A 25,814-nucleotide genomic window follows, 5' to 3' on the forward strand; every position below is an offset into this window, starting at 1 on the left:
AATCTCCCACTTTCCTATTCTAAAATGCTGGCATGTATGTAAATCTAACACATCTGGCATACTATCCTGTATACCAAGTACACAGCATTTATTCAAGAGCTGCTTGTCTTACTCTGGGTAGTGAATATGACTAAAGTGACTTACACTTGCTGTCTCAAACAGAGTAAATCAATCGCTAACTTGGAACATGTGTCCTGTCACTGGAGAATAGTTCCTACTGCGTATTACTTTTTCCTTTTGTTATTGAGAAAGGAAGGTTTTACCACTATTGCCGAATGGAGGTGGTAGATAAGTGGGTGATCTTAGTATGGATTATTGTGGTCTATGGTTTTAACTTTAAGCTGATAAGGAATGGGTGATATTGTTCTGGCTTTTACAGTTGAGTATTGTGTAGGGTTTTGTAGGCAGTTCTCGAAAAAGTGGAATATGGTTTTGTATTACAGATGGTAAGTAGGTTTTAAAAATATATATATTCTTGTCATTCTTACATTTACAAGATATTGTGCTTCATTCCAGAAGCATTAACAATCGCATACAATGTTAATGATATATTGATTCCATCACTGCATTTTCTTATGCTTAATTTTGTGTGAGAGATGCAAACTTGAGAAACACAACATTGCTGTCGATTATTTGATCGGCACTTTACATACCTATTTTCTTACGGTATACAGAAAACCTCATAATGTAGTCTGTAGCCATCAATTTTTGTCAACATTTTATTATTCATATGTTTCTTAGCAAATGTACTCGTAGCACACATCTATTTTCCCCTACTGCCAGTGTCTAAATAACTTGTATGTATCTACAATGAAGCTTCCACCCTCAAACTGTTGGTAGTAGTTAAAGGAATAGTTGAAGCAGGCTGTTTAGTGTTATTGGGCAAAGACTGTATGTGGGTCACTAGTATATATGTTAATATATTGCTTTGTAGGTTTTAGTAACATACCATTTGCTACGTTTTGCTACATTTGTCATCTTTCAGCATGTGAAGGTCGTATTTCATAAATAATAATCCATCTGCTAGTGCTATATGACCATGTTGTGTGGAGTACAGTGATAGCTTCGACTTTATTTACAGTTGGCCATTGCAAATGCACACCTGTATTGAGCTGATGCTGCTAGGCTGCAGAAAATGTGTAGTCCTTAATACATCCGAATAAGTGTGGTTTTATACCACATAGAAGCACTATCCATAATTTAAGAAGACTTTCAGATGTGATCCACTCCCTAGACAGGGGGTTTGGCTGTTTTAGATATAGAAATGTCTTTGATATGTTAGAGTGGCAATGCATGTGGCATGTACTGGAAAAACGTGAGATTTGGGTAATTTTTGTGGCTGGATACAGCTACTATATAGTCAACGGCTAGGTTGAAGTCAGGACGAGTAATGTTGGAGAGATGATAAAAAGGGGAGAAAGCCAAGGCGTCCCTCTGACGTCGCTGCTATTGTCTTGGTTGTGGAACCGTTGGGCTGCTAAGTGAGATTAGCATTGAGGAAGGGAGGAATAGTAATGAAAAAGTTAAGATGTGTTTCCATACAAACTGACATGCGCGTGAGGGCTTAGTGTAATTCTGGACTATGCTAACACTCTCAATTATGAGAACAACGTCTTTCCAAGGAGCGAGGGATTAACCTCCCCATTTAGTTTTGGTGACCTTGAGAGTGCATCAGAGTTAAACTTAAAGTGTAGCGGCAAAGTTGAGAAAGCTGATGCCTGGGCTTGCCCGACCTGGAAAATATTGTGTAACAGCTCCAGCATGCCTTTGGATGGTTTGACACTGAGGGTAATCGGGGGACAAAATGGAAGAAGATTGGAAATTGGAATCCGATTTCCTGCACCTGGATCGAGCTGTTAAACTGTAGAAAGGTATAAGACGCAAACACTGGGTTTGATCCGTCCCAGGTGGTATTCCTGAGCACCCAGGCAGTGCTTACTGGAAGTAGTATCAAAGCTAAAAATGAGTAAAAAGAAACATGAATGTAATATGCTTAGGATGATACTTGTCAGGAGAATAATAGTAATTCACTGGTGTATCATCACATGATCATCAACCACAGAATTGGATCAGACTCCTTTGAAAGAGCCACTCGTGATGGAAGGAAGCATACCACATGGTTATTCTTGTGTCGTCAGGAAAGTAGGGCATTTATAGGAAAGAATGTTGAGAAACTTGATGAAAAGGTCCCGGTTTTGAAAGGAGATGGATTTGAGGAGTTTACTGCTGTTTGTTCAAATGACCCAAGATATCAGTGGTGTGATGGATACAAGGCAGATGCAAGGCATAAGCTCTATACCCCACTGGCTCATTATATTTGAAGAAGCACAGGAGAACATCAGAGTGTGACCTCGTCAGTTCGTCCTGTATAAACAGTGTAGTGAAGAGGTCCGTAGCCAAGATGTAGTTTCATGTAGATTTATTAAGTTCAGTTACAGGTAGTTGAATTGTAGAGATACAGCCCCACCAGGAGCAGTCTGCCTGCTGCTCAGCCCACACTCCAAAAGACACTCAAGCATCCAGGCACCCAAACATTCCATTCAAGACTCTCACACCAACATTCCATGCAGTACATTCACACTGGCTGAGCAGTTAGGGAGAAAGTAACCAGATAAATACAATACAGGGTACAACATACCTTCCCTTCTTCCGCAAAACAAAAATAGAAACCACAAAGAAGAAAAAGGTTCAAACCAGGAGAACCCCGAAAAATAGGAAAGTAGAGAAAAAGCAAGAAGAAAGTAAACCCAAACATGAAGGGATCATAGCAAATATGCCAAGAAAAATCAAGCGTGAGCAAGGAAGAAAATACACTGGAGATATGCAAGAGTAAGTACAAGAGAAAATGAAAGCTTAAGAACGAAGTACAAGAGAAATGTAAAGAAAATTCAGAGAAAATATAAAAGAGATGTACATGTAAGAAAAAATATGGAAGAGATGTACAATAAGTACATGTAAGAAAAATAAACAATGTAGAGGCGATGCAAAAATAAATATACATAAAATATATATTGCCCACCCATCATCCTCCTATAATTTTTTTAAAGACACATTAGAAATGGGTGAAGGACACCCGGAATGACTTTCCCCAAAATACATGTGAATAAATGAACCATAAACATGGAACATCTACATCCAACATAAACCGAAGAAAATAGAAGGGTAAGAAAGAATAGAAGGTTGACTGCTGACGATGCAGCCAAAAAGGCTTAATGGCAGACAACCACGAGTGTGCACATTAGTGCGCCCAAACAATTGTACACATGGGACTCGTACCCATTAGAACCCCCTACTTAGAGGTTAGTAGCCTGAACAGAACACATGGGACTCATACCCATTAGAACCTCTATGTGAAAGTTAGAAATGTTAACGGAACAATAGAACACATGGGGCTCGTACCCATTAGAACCCCTACTTGGAGGTTAGTAGCATGAGCAGAACAGCAGAACACATGGTACTCATACCCATTCGCACCTCTATGTGAAGGTTAGAAACGTAAACAGAACAATAGAACACATGGGGCTCGTACCCATTAGAACCTAAATGTGGCAGTTAGAAGCGTGAGCAAAACAATAGTATGGGACTGGTACCCATAAGACACCCCTGTGTAGAGGTTTGTAGTGAACACACAATTTACATCCATGTAAATTAAATACATGGAACTTATACCCATTAGACACCCCTGTGTAGAGGTAAAATTTGAACTAATAGAAATGGGACTTGTACCCATTAGACACCCCTGTGTAGAGGTAAATATGTGAACTAATTGAAATGGGACTAAAACCCATTCCCTGCCCAGAATATAAGGGTCAAACAACAAATAAACATGCCTAAAGTAAGAGTAGTGAAATTACTGCGTGAAAATTCATAAAAGAAACCACACAAACCGAGTGGAAGCATATCGTTCATAAAACACAAAGGCATAAAACCCATATCAAGCACAGAATGACATTAAAACAGGCAACAGTAATGAATAGCAGGGCAAGGTAAAAAAAAACATGAATTTACCAATAAACAGAACATTGACCCAGTGAGCGATCTTTCACCCGAGTACTGTCACAGTGGATAACATGAAAATTAGCAAGTTAACCTCTGCCCTGGATGAAGATCCATTAGCACAGTCCAAACGAGATGGTGGTACCCAACAAAAGGGTTCAATGCTGGTGTAGATAAACATACACAGATACAAGTTCTACAAACATTGCTGGGGTGTAAACAGCTGAAGAGGTAGCACTTATCATGCGGGAGAAACTCATTCGCTTGCAATCTCTCTAAATTGATCAGTTCAAACGTCTGTAGCACCTCCCAAAGGAGAAGAAACGGCGCTTCTTACACAGCCAGAGCAAAGACTTGGAAACGATGGGCAGCAGTCTCCTCACGGGACCCTAGGGACTTTCCTTAAAGGAGCGCGAGAATCTGGAACGCTTGAAAGCCCTCTGGCGTTATCGGCAGCAAGACAGCATGGAGGCTCTCCAGCATGGGATGCTGAAGGAGTGTAGGATACTGACAAGATGGCGGCACATTAGAGAAACCCTGCCAGGTGGCTCCAGGATCGTACGTGCCTTGAACCATTGTTCAGGACACATTACTAACACAGGACACAGCGTAGTCATAATCCAAGGGTTGGAACTCCTCTCGTGCTCGGCTGAAACATGTTCCGAGGCACTCACACTGGTTTAAAGATGTGAGTAACCGTGCTGCCAAAAAACTTAGATTTTACGGTGCAATTTAAAATTCAGAAAACATCACCGCTGATTTGTACAACAATAAAATACTCATGAATTAATGTTTTATTGCACCCACGCTGAGATGACACAGATGTGAGATAGATGCTGCAGTCGACCTCTCACACAAACGAACAAATGTATTCTTATGCCGCGAACAAATGTATTCTTATGCCGCTTTCGCACCTTATCGGGACACACAATTCTTTATCCTCTGCAACTTCACAAAAACTTAACTTGTGATCCCAACATAGCGGGTAGAATATGTGAAATCTCTAGAATACTATTCCACCCTTTCTTGTTGACAGCAACTTGCAGGCTTACTCCACAGCAATGAATGAACCACAAATGAGACATGTCGAACAACCAGAAATCAGTTGCTTGAAATTAAAATATTATAGACCAATGAAGCATGATCAGGGCTGTCTGCTGATAAAGACACTGGTGTAGTGCTGAGGATCACACAAGTTGTCATAGTAGGTAGCAGGAGTACCCAATCCTTGTAGCCAATGAAGTACGCGCAGGCTAGGGCTGTCTGGTGTAAAGCACACTGGTTGGGCTAGCACGCCTTGTACCTCAGAGGAAGGCTATCTTAGTTGTGGAGGTATTCTATAGCGATTTCTTGTTTCAGTAAGTCCTTTTTAAAAACACGTGTAGTTTCGTTTTAAGAATCATCGCAAAAATCTGAGGTGAAGAGGTCTGTAGCCAAGATCTAGTTTCATGTAGATTTATTAAGTTCAGTTACAGGTAGTTGAATTGTAGAGATTCAGCCTCACCAGGAGCAGTCTGCCTGCTGCTCAGCCCATACTCCAACTGACACACCCAAGCATCCCAAGAATGACCCAAACATTCCATTCAAGACTCTCACACCAACATTCCATGCAATACATTCACACTGGCTGAGCAGCTAGGGAGAAAGTGACCAGATGAATACAATACAGGTTACAACACACAGTTTGTAGACCACTGGTAAATATAGACCCTAAGAGCGACAGAGACCCGTACATGTATGCATCTACACAGGTCGTATCACACCCCACCAAAATTGATAAAAATGTCCCTGAGAGGAGGCGACTGCATACCTTTGATGGAAAGGATTAGAGGCAGATTGCCTGCAGATGGATCAATCTGCAAAATTGTAGAAAGTTTGTAGATGGAAATACGGGTGATAGATCCGTCCCAGGTGGTATTCCTGAGCACCAAGGCTGTGCTTATTGGGAGTTGTGTCAAAGCTCAATAAGGGGATAAAGAAACATAAGTTTAATATGCTTGAGACGATACTTGTGAGGAGAAAAATAGTAAATCACTGTTGTCCCATCACATTGTCCACGAATACAGATTTCGATCAGAGACATGCTTGAATGGGCAGATGCGAAGAGGAGCAGATGAACTGTAGTGGACGAGCTGAGAAACAGAAGGCCTTGCAGAATGGGTGGTGATGATGGGCAAACTCAAAATACGGTCAGCAGCACCAATAAATGATTGGCCAATCAAATACTTGCTTTTGTGAAAAAATAAGCATTTATATACAAACACAACTAAAATGACATTCACAAACAGTATACATAGTCCCTGAGTTCAGGGCTCCAGTGTTTTATAAGCGGGTCCCCGAGTTCCACCCCCCCCCCCCCTTCTCTAGCAGTAGTGGTTATTCCTCAATCGGTATAGGCGACATTCAGGTTGAACCCCATGAGCAGTCCAAGTCTCAGGAGTCCCACTGTAAATCCTTATTTCAAAAGTTTTCAAAAGTGTTCAAGTGCTAAATTGCAGTCAAGTTCCCCTGGGGCAGTCTGGCCCGTAAATCAATGTTGCCCACACAGGCAGGATCTTCGAGTGCAGCCCTATGCTGCTGCTGAAGCTGCAGTGGCAATCTCCGGTAACTTTATCACACACAGCCCGGCAAGAACAGCGGTTGGGTGTCCTTGAGTTCCTCACACATGGTCCTGCGGGGGCAAAGGCTGAGGGGGTCGTTGATGACCCTTCAATGCTGATAAGTATTTTTTCATTCTCCCCACCGGTTGGGTTGTGACGTTCCTGCTGCTGGTCCACAGTTGGTGCTTGGGTCACTACAGTGGCGTCCTCCTCTCGATGATGGTCTCGACCAGACCATGTTTCTTGACTGGTCTTAGTGACCCCCTCTGACATATAGGGTCACTCTCTGTGCTCTGCACACCGGCTATGGCTCGATCCACACATAAGCGCTCTTCTTTTGGCCACACCTGGCATACGGGGTCACATATGTACAACCTGCACACTGGTGATGACTCGATCAGTGCAGTCACGGATCACTTCACGGCTGCCTTACTTCGGCGTGGGGGGGTTGTCGCGGACGTTTCCCTGCATATGAGAACCCGATTGGTGCAGCAGCCGCATCCTCACACCTCACTACTGTGATCCAGTCAACCGGATCCCCGACTGGATCTTGCTCCCTTCAGCACCCTTCTCTTCCTCAGTGGGCAGACTGGGCTTGGCAGGCAGAAAGGCTGTCGTGCTCGAGACTCCAAAAGCAGGTGGTCTTGAAGAGGCCTTGGCCCCCTGTCCTGGTCACAGACAGAAGTCTTGCGGAGCTTCAGCTCCTCGCACAGCCCGACTCACTTTTTGACAGTTGACAATTTTGAGGGCCTTTTCTTATAGTCCCATTTCCAGAACCAAATGTGATTTAGCGTCTGAGTCTTTGAAGTTTATGTTGGGTGTCCGCTGCCTTTTGAATTGCCCTCTCTTCTGCTCTGCTCTTCCTCCAGAAAACAGTCTGTCACAGCAGGAACAACTCTAAACCTGATAGCCCCTGCAGACATGCCATGGGAGTGACTAGGGGTTCACACAATGGATGTTAGCCACAGTGATATGTGTATCACAAGGGTTACCCCCAAGGCCTCACCACTACTCTTTATGATTCTCTTATCAGCCCCATCGCTCCTTCCTGAGATGTGCCCAGGCCCCTTCCGTGCAATCTCTTTCTGAATAAAAGTGCACATACTGAAGAGCCTGGCTCTCCCTTCCTCCCAGTGTTTCGCTCCTAGGAACACAGCAATTTACAAATCTGTACAGGAGGATTTCTCTACCTTCTCATGTTCCTCCAGTTAGCCCTGGAACGCCCAAAATGGAACCCAGAATCTTCCATGTATTTTGCCATTGTCGGGCAGGTATACACCCAGCACATGCATAAACATACGCCCACTGCTCAGTATTGCACTTTTGCACACATACATCCAACACGTGCACTGACCCGCAATTCACACAAAACCAATGTAGGCTAAGGGTGATTTAAGCATTTGGCAGCAGAATTTAAAATGAGTGAGTTGGTACGCCTCACTCCAATGATAGTGAAAAAAGGACCTCTTCACTTGTGCTGATCACTACGCGGTATGCTGCCACTACTATGCTCATGCTGCTCAACTCTTGATAGAGACCGTAGCCTTTCCACCACTATGAGAATAGTGCTTTGGGTTCCCCTCCCAGTCCAAAAAGACTTCAGTCCATGGGACAGGCCTACGTAATGATGCACATGCATTGTCCGTGTTCGCCCATAACTAAAAATCACCATCAGGGATATAGACATCATTACATTTGGGAAACTTTTCTGTCCCAACATTGTGAAAACAGAACTACACTACTTGTTTTTTTTATTGTTTGAAAACAAATATAAGTTAACAAAAATGTATTTAACTTCTGGGCTTTTTTCACAGAAATCCAGTTTGGCGCTGCCCCCATACGTACTTTTGGTAGTACACCTCTCCATTTATGTGATAGGATGTTCTACCTCTGACATAATTAGAACTTTTCATGTTATCAGAGTAACATGTGGCAGTAATTTGTGGACTAGGCAAAATGTAGGTAAGCTGTGACAGCTGAGCATCATGAAAAATGGCCATGTAGTAGTAATAAAGTATATTTTCTTTTGGTTATAATGCACTAACTAGGCATCGTGGGTAGAGGCAGATGTGTTTCATGTTCTAACTGGGATTAATGACATTGATCATGATATAGTAATAGAGTTCTCTGGTTACTTGGCAGAACTGCATTTGGTTGTTGCTTGTTAACTGAATCTGATGTTTATTGGTCGGGGCATGGGTACTCGCAAACATTTTCCCAGGAGCCAAACTGTTTGGTCTTTGGTGTGACTGAGGGCTGCACTAATACCACCGCGGTGGGGCGTAAAGTGAGTGTAGGGGAAGCGATGCATGTACATCTAGTGGTTGAACTCAATTGCACAATGTGAAACCAGAAAACTTGGGATGAATCCCAGCTTCTCCACTCGACCAAATTGTGTGATCCAGTGTAATTATTTTATTTCTATTTCCCTCCTTTTTCTTCATTATCACATGTAAGAGGACCTCAAAATATAACTTCAGGATGCCTGCTATGCAAAACCTTCTTCTGTGTTTGGATGTAATCTCTAATGTCATTGTTGTCAGGTTTGGGGGGTGGGAAGCATGAACGCTTCTAAATTCATGTTTGAAAACCATCACTTAAAAAAAAATACTTTTGAATGCATTTCTATAATCTGATTTACTGAGCTGAAATTGTACTACAATTTAATGAAATACACTTTTTGAATTTTGAAAAGACTATCATATTTTCACATGTTTGCCGTCTTTAAAAATGAAGGCTCTCCTAAAGTTAAGGGTCTAGTTACTTCCTTTCGTTGACTGCAGTTAACCTTTAAATTAGTGCTTGCTGTTTGTTAAACATTTTTTTTTATGTTAGTGCTGAGTCGAGGAAACAGCAGCCCAGTGCTGCTGCGGCCCAGGTGGCCGCATGTAAAGGTCAGGAGGACCGCATGTGGCCCCTGGGCCGTACTTGAGAAACACTGGGTCAGGGTGTTATAAATATGCACAACAGAAAGTGGTTACGGCATGGCAGCTTGATATAGTAAGGACAAGTCCTAGTGTAAATTGGGTATAATGGTGACTGGTCATGATGTGCTTCATTGACATTATGAAAACTGGGCATGATTGGGTGATTTGGTATAATTGAAACTGGCCATGGTGCGTTAGTGCAGCATGATATGCTAACTCGGTGGAAACTTTCAATTGTGTGGTAACTTACTCCAGTGGCAAATTTTATTGCTTTTGTTCTGTTTACACAATTATAGCTGGTCATTTGGAGGTAACTTAGTGTAGTTGCAAATGATCATATTTTTTAAATTGCGGGTTAATACAAACAGCTCAAGATATACTAATGTCTTACTGAAAACAGAGTGTGATGTGATAATGAGGCACAATGGAATGTGGTAATGTATTATCTGGTTATGAGGAAACCAGGCCATGATGTGCTAAATGAACACAGTACATAGTAATTGATGTTTTAACTAGGTTTAATGAAAGTATTAGTGATGTGCTAAATTAGCATTGTGGTATCTGGTGATAGTATAGCAACATGACATAACGGTACTTGGTCTAGTTGTGCTGTTTGGTACAAGTGGGTGTTGAACACGATGTGCTAGGTGGGAATTAGAAAAATTGGTCTTTCTGTGAAAACTGAGCATAATAAATAAAATTTTAAAATTCCACCCATCTGTTAATCTGGCACAATGGACCTTAGCTGTTATTTGCTAAGTGGACATAATGAACGTAGCCATGAAACAATTTAGTGAGCAGCACGCACTGGTGCAATAATGAGGTATAAACCTGGGCAAAACTTACTTTTTAAATGCATAAGGCTATTGTAAGAAATTATATTCACATTTGGGGTGGGTGACTACCCACTCCAAGTAATAATGATAACCCTTGTTCGGGTGAATCCTCAAGTCACTATATTGACAGGCGCTCAACTTCCTGGTAGCTATGGCACAGAGCAGACAGGCTTAACTTTGGGTACTGCATAAATACTTTACCCATTGCCCTAACAGTAATAAAGTCAAGATGTAAAACAATAACATTTCTAAATCAAATTAGAAAATGTGAGTACAATTTAATAAATAAAATGACAAAAGTCCAATAAGGGAAATCGGAGATAGGAATTTTTAAAGGTTTAACTAGGAATAGGGCTACAAAGCACAAATGGTTATCAATGGATTGCAGGAGACCAGGACCTAGGTGCAATTTCAAACTGACTGTGTTGGAGCATGAGTCGGATACACCAACAATGTTCTTCCTGTTAAAAGATTTTACCTTTTGACTTGGTCTTCAGTCCTACTCCACCACAGAAGTACATATCTAAAGTTCCCCCAGGACCTCAGGCGAGGCACTTGGAGAATCACACGGTGTCAGGGAGAGGCCAACAGCAGGGTCCAGTCCAGGTCCAGTTGGCTGTGCTCAGCTGGGTAATTCCTAGATAGTCCTCTTGCAGCGTGTTGTCTAACTGTAGGCACACAGGAGGCAGCTAACTGAAACTTGAAGTCCAATTCTTTGTCCTGGGTACAAGAGGGAGCATGTTAAGACCTTCAGGATTCTTCTCAGGTCACTGAGAGCAGGTCAAGTCCTTTTCTGATATTCTGCATGTCAAGAAACTGTTCTAAAGTGGGGTCCTGGAGGTGCCCCATTTATGCCTGGGGCCCACCTTACCCACTTTTTCAGTAGTTCCTATTTGCCTTTCTGCAAACGGGACCAGAATGCTTTGTATCACAACACTTTAAAAATAGGAAAACTCTTTGGCCACACTAAACATGGACTTTGAGTACTGGGGTTGTGTGTGGATTGTACTATGGCAATCCTAGTGTCCTCCCACATCTAACAGAAAAGTCCAGTTTGAAGCAGGCACTGTACCCATAACAAACCCAGAGACCGAAGTCTAGTAGAAAACAAGCATTTGCAATGCAATAGGTCTCGCATTTACGAGAGTTTGGGCTATTGGCATTGTAAATGACAATGCCTTTTATTTATGTGTTGTTTTTTAAACAGATAAATAAAAGGCATTGTCATTTACAATGCCAATAGCTTAAACTCTCGCAAATGTGAGGCTGATTGTATTGCAAATGCCAGCGCCCATGCTATAAAAAAAATTAAAAAGCATTAGGAGAGAGCATGTCCTGCCTGCTGTGCTGGGAGCCTGTAATTAAAGCAAAGCCTACCAAGTAACAACACTCCTAACAGGGGGTGTCACCATGGGAAGTTACAAATTGAGACAAGGTGGTACTAAGGAGGGACTACTAAGCCTATTGAGCAAAGAACAGCCACAGTCTACAGTGGACAATGACACAAGCCAATTAAAAATGTGGGCGGAGAGGGAGGAGCCAAGATGGCGACCGGGACGGCAGCGTAGGCTCCCGGCTCCGTGAACCTCCACATCCCGCACAGATATCCTGCATGTGATCCTCAGCCTGCGCTACATGCCCGTGTTGGTGATCGAGAGCGGCAACCGATCGTGTGATCCTGAAGCTTCCAGCGGCGGTACCGCCCGAGAAATGCTCATTTGAAGTTTGCGGCCTGTGCAGCCCTGGAGCCGGGACCTCGGGTGGACAACATGGCCGGGCGGCAGTTTAACAACAGCGGCCATTGGTGACCGGGTGGAGTCGGGACTGCCGAAGCGGCGCGAATATTGGCCTGAATCTCGCAGTGGTCGCTCCTATCACCGAGAGTAGCGTGACGGGTGCATACCCGGGGTGACGATTCCAGGGGTTTATCGGCGATCGCCTGGACCCTCGCCAGTGAACTGATTGGACGCGGCCTGTGGCTCGTCCCGATTTGCGCGGGCTGCTCCCGGTTTTCGCGGACACTGGCCCAGGGGGAGAACGACTGTTACCTGTGGCCGCACACTGTATACACATTTTGCCTGCCTCCGGACCTTGTTTGCAGGGATATGGAACTTGCTGCGCCCGTGCCTGAGACCCGGTCCCCATCTGGGATGGCCCTGCCCTGCGGCCATCTTGATGGGATGGACTCTGTCATCCTGTACACTGGGTCACAGCAAGATTGGGAGTGTGTGGCGCAAAGGAACGTGGCGGAGCGAGCGCGGGGGACCGTGCTGGGGTACGGTGACCTTCTAGATGCTCTCGGAGCCCTTCATTCCACCCAGGTCCACGGCGCCCTGGTATTGGGGAGGAAGCTGGATGGTATTGCGTCTGCGTCGGAAAAGTTGCGGTCTGCCTGTCCCCAGGTACATAAGGCTCTGTCTCACCTTCCACAGGAGGAAAGTACCGTGACCGCCTCTGTGGGTGAGGGACGGATGGAAACTTTGGACATTGCGGCAGCGTGTGGTCGGCTGGCTGTGGGGTCGGTCTGTTCCGGAGGTTTTGGACTTGAGCAGACGGTGGTGACTTTGTCCCATGCGCGGCCTCCGGCGACCCAGGCAATCTTCACGCAACGATCGCCTGCTCTGGCCGATTTCTCCTTCCTGGACCTTGTGTGCGGCGCGGGCCCTGGGGCAGTACTGGGAAAGGTGATCTTCCATGACGATGACTGTGCTGATGTTTCGGAACGTCCTCCCCACATGTGTGTGTCCCTTCCTAGTCTTCTCTGGACGCTCCTCTTCCTTGTAACTTTGGGCATGATGGTGGGTCGATGGGTATGCACTGGTGGATTCGCAAAGAGTGGCCAAGGATAAGGCTGATCCTTCCGAGGTGGTCAATCAATAGACGGGCGGGCTGGGGGGTTGTGTGCTTTCACGACGTAACTAATAGTGTAGCCAGTGCATAATGCTCCCCATTTCTCTTAGATATGGCCGAATTTTTGCTGTTTACTGTTTGCGCTGGGGAGGAATATATTGTGCGGGAGGGAGAAGCCGGGGGCATGGTTGAAGGCCCTCCTCCAGTTTATTATTACTCTCTCCCCTTTTCTGTTAGGGGGGGTTTCCTCTCTTTCCCCTTTTTCTCTGTTTCTTCTATATTTCGGGTCTGGTTCTGGGGCGACAGGCACGCTGCGGGGGGGGGCCGTAGTCATCTGCAGAGGTGCAGGGTGGGGGGGTGGGGGAGGGGCTTCTTTAGTCCTTTACTTTGTTTCTATGGCCTCCTTTTTCTTTTCTTATTCTTCTTTGTCTTTTTCTGGGGTCAGTGCGGTAGGTGTCCTTCGTGGCCAATCATTGTTTTTTCAGTTGTGCCTCACTTCAGTGGGGTTTTCTGGGTCCTAGGGCAGGAGACTGCAGGCGCAAACGGCTCGTGATATTCCTCCACATCCTGAACCTTCTGTTTCTGCGCCATTGACTTGATAGCTTGCCATTTATTGTTGACGTTCATTATTCTGCTTGCCTTTTTTCGCTGCTGAGAACTTGATTGGCACCTGATCCTTCTATCCCTTATTGTAAAATGAAAACCTTTTATAGCCTCTTGGGCTATTCGGTGGACAAGAGAATACTAGCATGGAAAATCTGCTTCCCGAGGTGCTACATGTGATTAAAATCTGTTTGCTGTTATTTTCACTGCTTAGCGGCCGGCCCCGAGGGTTGTAGGCCCATACTTGTCTTTATTTGCAATGTCAATAAAGGTTTTCCCAAAAAAAAAAAAAAAAAAAGTGGGCGGAGAGGGGAAATACGCCACACCCACCCAGGACGGAAAACACGCCACACCCACCCAAGAGGGGAAACACGCCACACCCACCCAAGGGGGCCTGGTCCAACATGGCTGCGGCTCGGTGGGGCTGTCAGAGAGAGTTGTGAGGTGACGAGCACTGCCAGAGCCCCACGCGCCCTGCACCTCTTTAAAAGCAGCTCCACATCCGGGCCGGGAGGAGACCTGGGAGGGCAAGAGCTGCCTGGGCATGCGCGGTACCTGGAACTTTTCGCCCGCATTCTAAGTTTCGAGTCAGCCTGGCTGCAGTGTCCGTCTGTGGTGATTGTGCCTGTGTGTGAGTGAGGTGTGCTGTCTGTTTGTGCTGTGAGAGCAGGAAGTGGGTAGGTTTTGTATCAATGTCCACCGGCCCCCTCCAGGCGCCTGGCGGGCTTTGTAGTCGGAGGTCCATCTCGCTGTCTTTTCCGCGTAGGTCTTTGTGAGGCCGCTGGAACAGATGAGGCGGGCCCAGGCATCTGCTGAGAAGGCTACTTGTCTTTCTCTCACAAAGGAACGGGTTACCGGCCTTTAGTGTTCGCTCGAGGAAGTAGGGAGCATAGCGCTGCACACCCGCCGACCGACTGTATAAGCAGAACAGCTCGACGATCACCGGTGCTCCATTTTATGAGGGAAATGCGAGAATTTTGTGGCACCACTGACTGTGGGGGCGTGCAGCTCAAACGCCTGATTGTTATATGGAAGTAAATAACATATGTCCGATGAGGCCCATTAGGATTACTCCACCCCCCCCCCCCAGTCCCTGAATGCAGCCCAAATGTGTTAAACCCTGGCCGGGAAAGAACCCGAGCGCAGGCCTGGCGAGGACCTATGGTGTAGTGTTGTGTAGCATTGCATTCGTCGGGTTTCGATTGGGAGAACTTGCATAACAGCTTGGGAAACGTGACCCTCGGAGGCTCTAGAAGAGCGTTTTTCACCCCCAGTGGGGGAAGGGTGGTACGAACAACGCAACCCCCAGGCGTCTCCGTTGCACACTGGTGTTCTGATCTCCCTGGCTCGAATGGCTTACTCGTGTGCATGTCTTAGCCCACGAGCAGTTTTATGTTACTCACAAGGTTATGGTTTCCCAACTCCTTTCAAAACGTGTTCAAGATCCCCGTTATTGGTTTAGTTTGCCTGTAGCAAGTAACTCCTCAGTTTATGTTACGACTGGCTTCCGTGGTTGCTGCCTTGTAAACTATGTACCAAGTGTTCAGCATTCTTGTTGTGGTAGTGGATCAGCACCATCTACTCTGCCAAATCACCCCTTTTGGGTTACACGCCAGCGAACCCAGTGTTTAACCTCGCCTCAGGTGACTGAGAACACGTACTTGGGCTTACCACCTGTTATCTGTCAGTCACTGTTATTTTAGGACGAATGCCTCGATGCTAGGAAGGGGTTGTAGATTATCAGATTCGCTTTCAAATTGCCACTCTTGCTGGAGCATTCGTAGTGATGGAGAAATTGGCTGGATGCCTAAGCATATCAAATAATGGTGAGTGGTTGCTGTGTGGTACTGCAGACCGTTCGTGGAAAACTGGTTTTTTTCACGACAGATAATCACCCAGAGAAGACACGTCGCATAAAGTGCATGCGGAAACCACTACTCTGGGGCAGGTGCATGTACATTTATTTTGTAGTGCTGCAACACCCATAAGGACGGGAAACACGCCACACCTACCCAAGGGGCTCTGGTCCGACATGGCTGCGGCTCGGTTGGGCTCTCAGAGAGAGCTGTGAGGTGACGAGCACTGCCGGAGCCCCACGCGCCCTGCTTTGTGTTATGGTCCTATGCTCTGTTTGTGTACGGTTAGGTTGCATAGAGGGATTTTTTACCCTTAATGTTACGTGAAACGCGCAATGATGATGCAGTGCACCAGCTGTTAGTGTGCAAAGATGGTATCGAAGGACACATACAGGAGCAGCGGTTTAAACGAGTGCTAGACTAACGAAGTGAAAAAAAAACAAAGAGCACACAAGAAAGCGACAAACACAAGCAGTTTGGAAGGGAAACAAAACGGGAAATGGAAACAGCTGTTTAAAAATTAAAATCTGACAAATGCAAAAAAAACAAGTTAGGACTATTGGCTTTGTCAATCGTTGTTAGTTGCATAAGATAAATTAGCAGTAACTGTGGCTTGTATATAATATTGAAAAAGCATCCACTTGAAGCCCTAGTGACACCACGACAATGTTACTGCTCCTGAGTTTCAAAAAGAGGCACAAGAAGCCAGAGCAGACATGGCGAGTAAGTTGGCTGAAGAGGTGGGGGTGGCAAATGGTGTTCACGGGCGCTTTGATGTCCTCAGTGGCCGCGCGGCTCACTGAAAACATCAAAGCGCCCGCGAAATGTAAGTGATCGCAATCGCGATCACACTTCAAAGCGCGGCTGTGTGACAGGCGAAAGTGAAAGACGAGTGCTTTCAGGCTGCCAAATGGTGCGCGCGCCCGGCACACATGCACAGTAGTTGGCGGCCTGAAAGCACTCGTTTGCACTTCCAAAAGTGCTTACTATAAGTCTCGCCAGAACAGCGCTAAAGCGCTGTCTCAGGCGAGACCTAAAAAGCAAGGTCCTCCAGCAATCAAACGGCGAATACACAAGAATTGTCCTGGCATGCTGTTATCTCCCATTCAAGTGTTACGTGTGGCTCAACAGACCTGTCAAGCAGGATTTGACACTGTGCTGTCAAAAGGATGTACACAACCACAATCATGCATATTCTTAAGAGAAGTCCTCTTTGCCCATTCAGGTCAGCCTATTGTTTGCTCATGGGAGGCATTTAATGCTTTTCACACCTATTCAATACTGAACACCGGCAGAGAGCTGGCAGGGACTTATACTAATTAGCCTTCTGACTCTTTTTGCAGGTAAAGGGTAGCTTTCTTAAAGTAACATTTCCTGAATATTTATTAAAAGTCTGACCTAATAATTGAATTTTATTTTAAGAACTATTAAATAGTATTTTCATTAATTTTCTAACTAGTTCCATTCCTGAGCTACAGTGTTAGTATTTCAATCTGTACTCTGGTTTTCTTCATGGGACAGCTAGGTCTGCCACAGTGACCATAGCTTTTAGGGCCTTGTCACTGAAGGGACATGGAAACAGTAACGTTTTACTTGACCTACTTTTAAATGCAATGCACCTTACCCCATGAGTTACAAGGCTTGTATAGGGGTGACTTAATATTTAAGAGAGATTTTTATTGATCAAAAAAGGTCTATTTTGATAGATTACAGTGTATGTTTGCACTACACCAGTCAGACATACAGGGTAGGTGTTTACACTGCCACTATAGTGGAACGCCACAGTAGGTGCTGCAGTCCTCCAGTGGCATTTAACTTTTAGGCCATGGGTGCCCATTTTACTGGCTATAGTAGGGACTTAAAGGCAAATTAAATGTACCAGTCTGGAATAAGCAATTTAACCATGGTTCACGAGGAGTACAGGCACTTTTTACTGGTTAGCAGAGATAAAGTACACAGAGTTCTAAAGACAGAAATATTTGAAGTAACGAAGGGCAAAAAATCAGGGGTGATCACGCAGAAGAAGTGGATTTGATTCAGCAATGCTAATAAATGATGGAGCACAGCCAACACGACAAATGCATGAAATATGTTACTCAGTGCCATACTTTTCTGCACAGAGAAGGATCTACGGCATGACATAACTTTCATTCCCTTGAAAGTGAAAACAGAACTGTGGTGCCTTTTAAAAAAAAATAGAATTATATATATATATATATATATATATATATATATATATATATTGTTATAAGCATATGGGAGTTTTAACAGAAGTTCACAGTCGTACTCGAAGTTGAACATGCAGCAGTTTGGTCTTAATCACAAGTCCACAAAATAATGAAATAAGCGAAAGCACATTTATGGATAGCATATGGGTTTACAGTTATAACGTGCTTTTTCAGTGCTTGACATAAAACACCAAGAAGGCTTAAAACCTAAACAAATCCTGAATTTGTGTATGCCCTTATCTGCGACCCCCGGGGGGAGAAGGGCAGAAAGCCCACTAGACACCAGAGTATGTCTTTAAACAAAACATAGGGGCGAGGGGGGCAGCTCACCATGGGCATGTTATGTTAATGTAACTTATTGAGCACACGAATACCCGGAGGTGTCTTGTCGCTAAAGAACTAAAGTAAGCCAAAAGATCTTGCATTAATTCTGGAATAACCAAGTCTTAAGACTCTTTCTAAATGAGGCTAGTGAACTTGGAGACCTGATGTACATTGGAAGCATATTCGATAGCTTGGCCATGCCATAACCAATGCTTCATCCCACAAAAGGGTTCAGCAGTCTTTCTGCCACCTTCCCCCGGGTCATATAGGAGGTTTGTCCCACTTGGAGAGGTTACTGCAAATTTTTCCTCTCCCCCAGCAGGTAGAAAGCCCATTAGGCGCTAGAGATTTGGCATTTGGGGCAAAAGAAAGTGGTATGGGATTGCACTCTAGCAATGGCCACAACCTCACCCGAAACGGGGCAAAGAGGGGTTTGCTCCGAGGGGCAGAAAGCCCATTGGGAGGCAGGGATGTTTTTTAATTTTTTTTTAATGAAATATTGAGTGGATCTCTCCCATCCGAACATCAAGCCTCCCCTAAACCCCCAGCAGCCTTTCTGCTCCCCCTCAGACAAAAACATGCCATTCGAATGGCAAGCAAGAGGACATTTGATTTGTTTGAGTGTTTTTACATATGGCCCAGAAAAGAGAGGGTAAATTCCATTATTTTCCCACTTGCCATAGTGAATGGCTGCACTTTTTGGACTTGGCTAGGCCGCCACCTGGGGAAACTTACCAGAAATAGATATTTCTGAAAACTAGACTCCTGAGGGAGTCCAGGGTGGTGTGCTGCGCATTGATTCCACAACACTTTCTTACCCACAGTGCCCTGCACACCTCCAGAAAATTCATACCACCAAGCGATACCTCACTTGTTCTGAGAAAACTCTGCCTCACTTGTGTGGCTGGGCTTAGTGTCCACAACAAGAATGGATCAAACCAAGGTCAATGGTAGTCCTCGCAGTTAACATTTGTAAATCTCCCATTGTGACCTGAAGTTATAGGTGAAAACGTTGTCAATAAATGTCTGTATATCCCATTCGTTTTTAAGTTGTTCTTTATTTCAACAGTTTTTTGGGAAGATGTTGAGGGATCTACACAAATGACCCCTTGCTGATTTAAGAATTCTATCTGCTTTTCAGAAATCTGTAGCTTCCCAAGATCGGCATTTGTTTCACACCAGTTTCTACCACAACCTGGAAGTAGGTTGAAAGCCTGAAAATTAGAAAAAGTGGGATTCCTCTATGAAAAATTCCAAAACTGTTGTTAATTTTTTTTTTTTTTTTTTCATTCCACCCTGCATGTTCCACGAGTGCTGGGAAGATGGTGGCTTTCGCACTGCAACCCTTTTGTTAATGCCATTTCTAGGAAAAAACAGACTTTTTGCAGGGCACTTTTTTCCTATTTTTCCCCCAAACTCAAAATATATTTTGGGTACTTTCTTTGTCCTTTCCAGGGGAATCCACAAACCCTGGATATTTTTAGAATCCACAAGAATTTGAGAGGGAAAAAAAGAATGCAAATTTGGTGTGTATACCTGATGTAGGAAAAACGTTATGGAGGCCAACGTACAAACTACCCTAAATAGCCAAAGAAGGACTTAGCATTGGGGTGAAAAACCCTCCACAGTTAAGGGATTAAAGGGGAAAAGTAAATCAATGAATAAAAGCACAATCTGAGCAATGGTTATTACTGAAGAGTAAGTAACTTTCGGAAGATGTTAACAATGTGTACCTGGTTTGTACAGTTGCTCAAAGTTAAGGGAATAAGTCGGTAAGGTGGACTGATCCATTGCCTCATGCTGTATGCTGCAGTGGGCGCCGGTATAATGAGAATGATGATTCAACAGAAGAGTAGAATAAACCTGCTGACCAAAAGCTCCTCTTCATGTGTAATAATCAATTACGTATTTATAAAGCGCAGCAAATCCCACCCATGAGGGTTTCAAGGTTTTGGGGATTCTAGCTGCTTCATGGTGATCTTGTTCATTGAAACAACCTGGTCTTGAGTCCTTTCCTGAATTTCTGGAGCATTGGGTGGTCCTGAGGTGCAGGGGAAGGTTGTTCCAGACTTTGGCCACCAGGTGTGAGAAGGAGTGTCCTCCGCTGTTGGCTCGACAGATTCGGGGGTGTCTGTGAGGTGGAGGGAGGCGGATCATAGGTGTCTGGTTGGTTAGTGGAAGGTCATGCGTTTGTTGATCCCTCATTGTGCAGGTCCTTGTATGTGTGGGTCAACATCTTGAATTGGCAACTCTTCTGGGTCGGGAGCCAGTGTAGCTTCTTGAGGTGTGGCATGGGTCTGTCTGGGGAAGTCGAGGAGGAGTCTTGCGGCTGAGGTTTGGATTGTTTGTAGTCTCTTTTGAAGGCGTGCGGTGATTCTTACGTAAAGTGTGTTCCCGTAGTCCAGCCGGCTGGTGACAAGGGCCTGCGTGACTGTCCTTCTGTTGTTGACTAGGAGCCACTTGAAGATCTTCCGGAGCATACGTAGGGTGTTGCAGCAGGCAGATGAGACTGCCTTTACCAGTTTCTTAATGGATAGCTTGCTGCTTAGGATGATGCAGAGGTTGCGGGCGTAGTCTGTCGGGGTGGGGGAAGGGCTGAGTTCAGCAGGCCACCATGCATCGTTCAATGGCAAGGTGTTGTTCCCAAATATGAGTACTTCTGTCTTGTCCATGTTGAGTTTGAGACAGTTGTGCTTCATCCAATCGGCGACGTTCATCATGCACCTGTGGAAGTAGAGAGTCTTCAGACAGTGAGAGGATGAGCTAGGTGGCGTCGGTATAGGAGATGATGTTCAGTCCACGCAATCTGACAGTGTTGGCCAGGGGAGGTCATGTATGTGTTGAAGAGGGTGGGGCTGAGGGACGATCCTTGGGGGATGCAGCAGATGATTTTCCTGGGTTCCTAGCTGAATGGTGGGAGACGGATTCTCGGGGTTCCAAGGTGAGGTATGAGGTGATCCATTTGAGGTAGTCTTCCTGGATTCCGATGTAGTGGAGTCTGTTGTTCAAGGTGTGATGGGAGATGGTGTTGAAGGCGTCTGACAGTCCACAAGGCTGAGAGTGCTGTTTTGCCCTGGTCCAGGCGGGCCCTAATGTCATCAGTGGCTGCAAACAGGGCTGTCTTGGTGCTCTGGTTGACTCTGAAACCTGATTGAGAGGGGTCCGGGAGGTTTTTGTGTGTGGTGAGTTGCTGATTGATTGCCTTCTCTGCAACCTTTGCTTGAAAGGGAGAAGGGAAATGAGCCAGTAGTTCTTTTGTTTTGCTGGTTCGGCAGAAGGTTTCTTGAGGAGGGGCCTCGCTCCAACCTGTTTCCAGTGTTCAGGGAAGGAGGCTGAGGTAATGGAGTGTTTCAAGAATTTCTTGAGCTCATTGGCAATCATTTCACTCCTGGGTTTCAAGATGTGTTGGGGACAGGGTTCTGTGGGTGCTCCTGAGTGCATGGAGTTCATGATGGAGATAGTGGTTTGAGTAGTTAGTTGTTCCAAGTGGGTTAGCAGGTATTCAGGTTTAGTGTGCATTGGTGTGAGCAGGCTGATGCTGTCGGTGGTGGAGGGTTGGGGTTTTAAGTTTTTGTAGATGGCTGCGATCTTGGTTTGGAAAAGGTTTGTTAGGCTGTCACACTGTTCTTGGGAGGGGGTGATTTTGTCCCGGTTAGCTTGATGTATGGAGTACTCTTTCACGATGGCGAAGAGCTCCTTGCTGCGGTTTGTGCTGGCTTCTAAGCGGTTTTAAAGGGCATTCTTTGTTTCTTTCAGGAGGCGGTGGTACTGGTTTAGTGCTGTCTTGAAGGTGGTGCGGTCTCCTGTCTCTTTACTGGTGCACCATTTCTTTTCTAGTTGTCTGTTGTAGTGTTTGGTGGATTTCAACCCTGCTGTGAACCAGCTGACTCTTCTGGTATGTCCTTTGGATTTGGCTGGTTAGTCGGGGGCGAGTGAGTGTTGGCACATTCTGTGATCTACTGGAGGAAGTTCTTCGCAGCCTGATCTGGGTTTGATGTCGTGCTTGAGAGGTGGGAGTTCAGTGTTGTTACACTGGTCTTCTGATAACTTTTTCCAGTTTCTGTATGTGGAGCTGAGGGGCATGGTTCCGGTGTTGGTGGGTCTTGAGATGGTGAAGTGGATGCTGTAGAGGTCGGTCCAGGGGAGCTGTTAGAAGTGAGTGTACTTCTTGATGTAAAAATAGGGTCAAGCGTGTGCCCTGCTATGTGGGTGCGGTTAGTGACCAGTTGCTTGAGGTCGATGTTGCTCATGCTTCCCAGGAGGTCAGTAGTATTTGTCGCTGGGGTTGTCTAGGTGGAAGTTAAGATTTCCTAGGAAGATGTAATGCTTGTGGTCAATGTCGATACAGAAGTTGAGATGCTCCATTATCAAGGTCGTGCATCGGATGGTGTCCTTATAAATGAAGGCAGTTCCACCTTCGTGTTTGTTGGTTCGGTTCTGGTGTGTTATCTTGTAGTCTTCCGGGGTGACGATGGCTATGTCCAGCGTGGAGACTGGGTTTAGCCAGGTCTCTGTGAGGAAGATGAGGTTTGGGGTGAGGGATGAGCTCATGTCCCAGATCTCCATGGCGTTTTGCCGAGCGATCTTGCGTTGAATAGAACGAACTTGTTATGTAGCTGTGGCCTCGGTCAGCGTGGAGTACATGGCCGTGTTTGCGAGTCCCTAGCGTTGTTGGTCACTTCAGTGTTGTTGGAGGAGTGGCAGAGCTGGCAGGAGAACAGTCATCTGGTGGTGCATGGAACTGTGCGGCAGCAGTTGTAGTTGATGTACTCAGCATCCAGGGCTCGGAGGTCTGTGATGGTATAGCTGCACGGGATGGAAGAGCCAGGGTTCCTGGCGCAGGGCACAGTCCTGGTGTGGACGGGCACAGATGGCCTTGCCTGTGTAGGTTTTGGGAGGGGGGGAGGGTGCAGGAGGTAAACTGCCAGAGCATAATGGGTGGGAGAGTGGTGATAGTGCGATCCGGCGCTAAAAGGAAAACTGGAAGAAACTTTGGCAACACAAGAAAACAATCTGTCAGAACGAAGAAACTGCTAAATGTCCAATACAGAAGCACTAAATTTGGCAGGCAGAACAGCACGGTCAGTCATGGGCAAAATGGGTCGGAGGCTGGAAGCAGCAGCAGGGAGAGCAGGAGTAAGGACCTATGCATATTATATATGGATTTTGGGGAAAACCTGTAATACGGTGCGATTGCTGCAAAGGCCAGGCCCAAAAGTGTTTGTGTCTTTTGATAGTGAAATTTGTCCAAGGATATTGAAAAACAGTTCATTTCTCTATCCGTGTACAAGAAGAAGTATGTACCGAAAGAATACTTGGACTATGTAAGGTAACTGAAATTGCTGCATCTAGGCAAGGATGATTCTACCTATAACACGTAATAGTACTGGGAACGGGTTGCTCCTCCCCCTTTCTTTGTCCATCTTCTGTCTATTCCGAAGGGAAACCTAAAGGAGCACAGACGTGCTTGTACCGCTGAAGGGGAAAACGCCAAGTCACTTTGCTTGTTATCATCTGCTAATGTTCAACCTTCCACTCCTGATTTGATCCAGCAGGTGTCATGGAGTGGTGCTCTTGCCTCCAGTCTGATGGAATCCGAGCAAATGTAATCAGACAAAAGATGACCAGAGTTTTGTCTGATTACATTTGCTCGGATTCCATCAGACTGGAAAAAATCTTCAATTCATCCCCTTCTAAAAAAAGCCTTTGCTTGATCATAAGGAAGAGAAAAATTATTGTTCAATCTCACGGTTACCTTATGCAGCAAAGATCCTTGAGAAACATCTCAATACACGTTTTTCAGGTTAAATGGAGGAGAAGGAACTTCTGAATGACGCACAGGTTGCTTTAGATTAGGCTATAGCACAGAGCCAGCCCTGGTGGCTGTTTCGGAAGAGATCAGACTGATTATGGACAATGGTGGGAGGGCTGAGGTGGTTCTTTTATATCTTTAAGCAGCCTTCGACACAGTAAGCCACGTTGTACTGCTTGAGCGTCTGACTGAAATCAGGATTGCTGTTTCAGCTCATGACCTCCTTTCTTCATTTTTGATAGATAGGGAGCAGTCGGTGGCCCCTAAGGAGTTTAACTCCAAAACATTTTCTTTGCCTTGTGGGTCCTTGACGGGTCCCATTTAGCCCAACGCTTTATAGCATCTATGTGGCTACCCTGACCAAGCTGATGCACTCTTTTGGATGTCCTACAGTGGCATATGCTGGTGACACCCAAATTGTGGTTTCAGTTTCCAGTAATGTAGCTGATGTAGCCGCTCGATTTAACAGGTGCATGGGAGCTATTGTTGGCTGGATGTCATGCAATTTTTTCAAGTTAAATTCACACAAAACAGAGGTTTTCCTATTTAGGAAGTAGATGTCTTTTTGGAATTACTCTTGGTGGCCGCAGGCCCTTGGTTCTCTTCCTAAGCCAGTTCCGAAGGCTAGGAATCTTGCAGTAGTATTAGATGCCAGGCTATCTTTTGCTGAACAGATCAATAAATGGGCGTCTTCTTGTTTTCTAATGTTGAGATCTCTGAGGATGGTGTTGCTTTTTATTCCTTTCCAACTTCGAAAATCTATTATCGCTTTGGTATTATCCAGGATCGATTATTGTAATGCCCTCTATTTAGGCCTTAAACAAACGGCATTGGATAAGCTTCAGACACTGCAGAACGCAGCTGCTCGCCTCCTTAAAAAACTCCCAAGTAGAAGTCTGTTTCAAATGCACTGGTGGAACTCCTTTGGCTCTCAGTGAAGAATAGAGTTGCATTTAAGGCGCTCCGTCTGGCACACAAAGCTCTCTATGGAGTTGGACCAGAATTTCTTTCAAGGAAATTAAGTTGGTACCGGCCAAAAAGACTGTTGAGATCCACCGTGCTACATTCAGCATCTGTTCCAAGACTCAAGAAAGCTTCATGGGGCGGTAGTATCTTTGTGTATTCTACTTGCCAACTGCGGAGTAGGAATCGCTATTAGGAAATCGAAAATAGGAAAAGCTCTTGCATTCCCACCTCATGGGCCAAATAGGAAATCCAAACCCAAAGGTGCCTCTGGGCTTAAGGTCCACTGGAGGCACCCCCAAAATTCATAGTGCTCATGTAAGTGCACATATGCCTTAGCGGCATATATGCACTTCATGTCAATTAAAAAATGCATTCGTAAATGCTTTTTTAATTTTGCACATGGTCACCATCGACTTTGAGTTGATGGTAATAGCATTTCCTAAATGACCAATTCTCAAATGCTTTGTACATGTGCTTTAGGAATCCCTATTTGCCATTTCTACTGGGGAGAAATCCTAAATTGTGACCAGTTTTTGGTCTTTGTACATATGAAAAAGCTGTTTTCATTTCTGAACGGGCCGAAATTGCTATTCGGCCATTAAGAAATGCAAAAGGCTTTCGTATATCTGGCCCAATATTCCGTTTGTAAGAAGCTACCAATTTTGTTTTAATTTGGAGATCCCAAAGTAAAGTGCAAGAAAACATGCTAAAGTATTTCACACACTGGAATACCATCTAATTATAATTAGTTTTGTCCCATTTATATTCTTCTTAGGGGGACTTTAAAGACTGTATGCAATTCATGTTTGCATGTAT

At 45.1% G+C, this 25,814-nt stretch overlaps 1 protein-coding gene across 3 annotated transcripts in view; it reads left to right on the top strand.

Annotated features, from left to right (window-relative positions):
* Window positions 1–25,814, top strand: part of MIOS (meiosis regulator for oocyte development) — a 154,496-nt gene that overhangs the window by 12,448 nt on the left and 116,234 nt on the right. The window lies entirely within an intron of this gene.

This window comes from Triturus cristatus, chromosome 10 (genome assembly GCF_964204655.1).
Source record: "Triturus cristatus chromosome 10, aTriCri1.1, whole genome shotgun sequence".
Classification (NCBI taxonomy): Eukaryota; Metazoa; Chordata; class Amphibia; order Caudata; family Salamandridae; genus Triturus; species Triturus cristatus.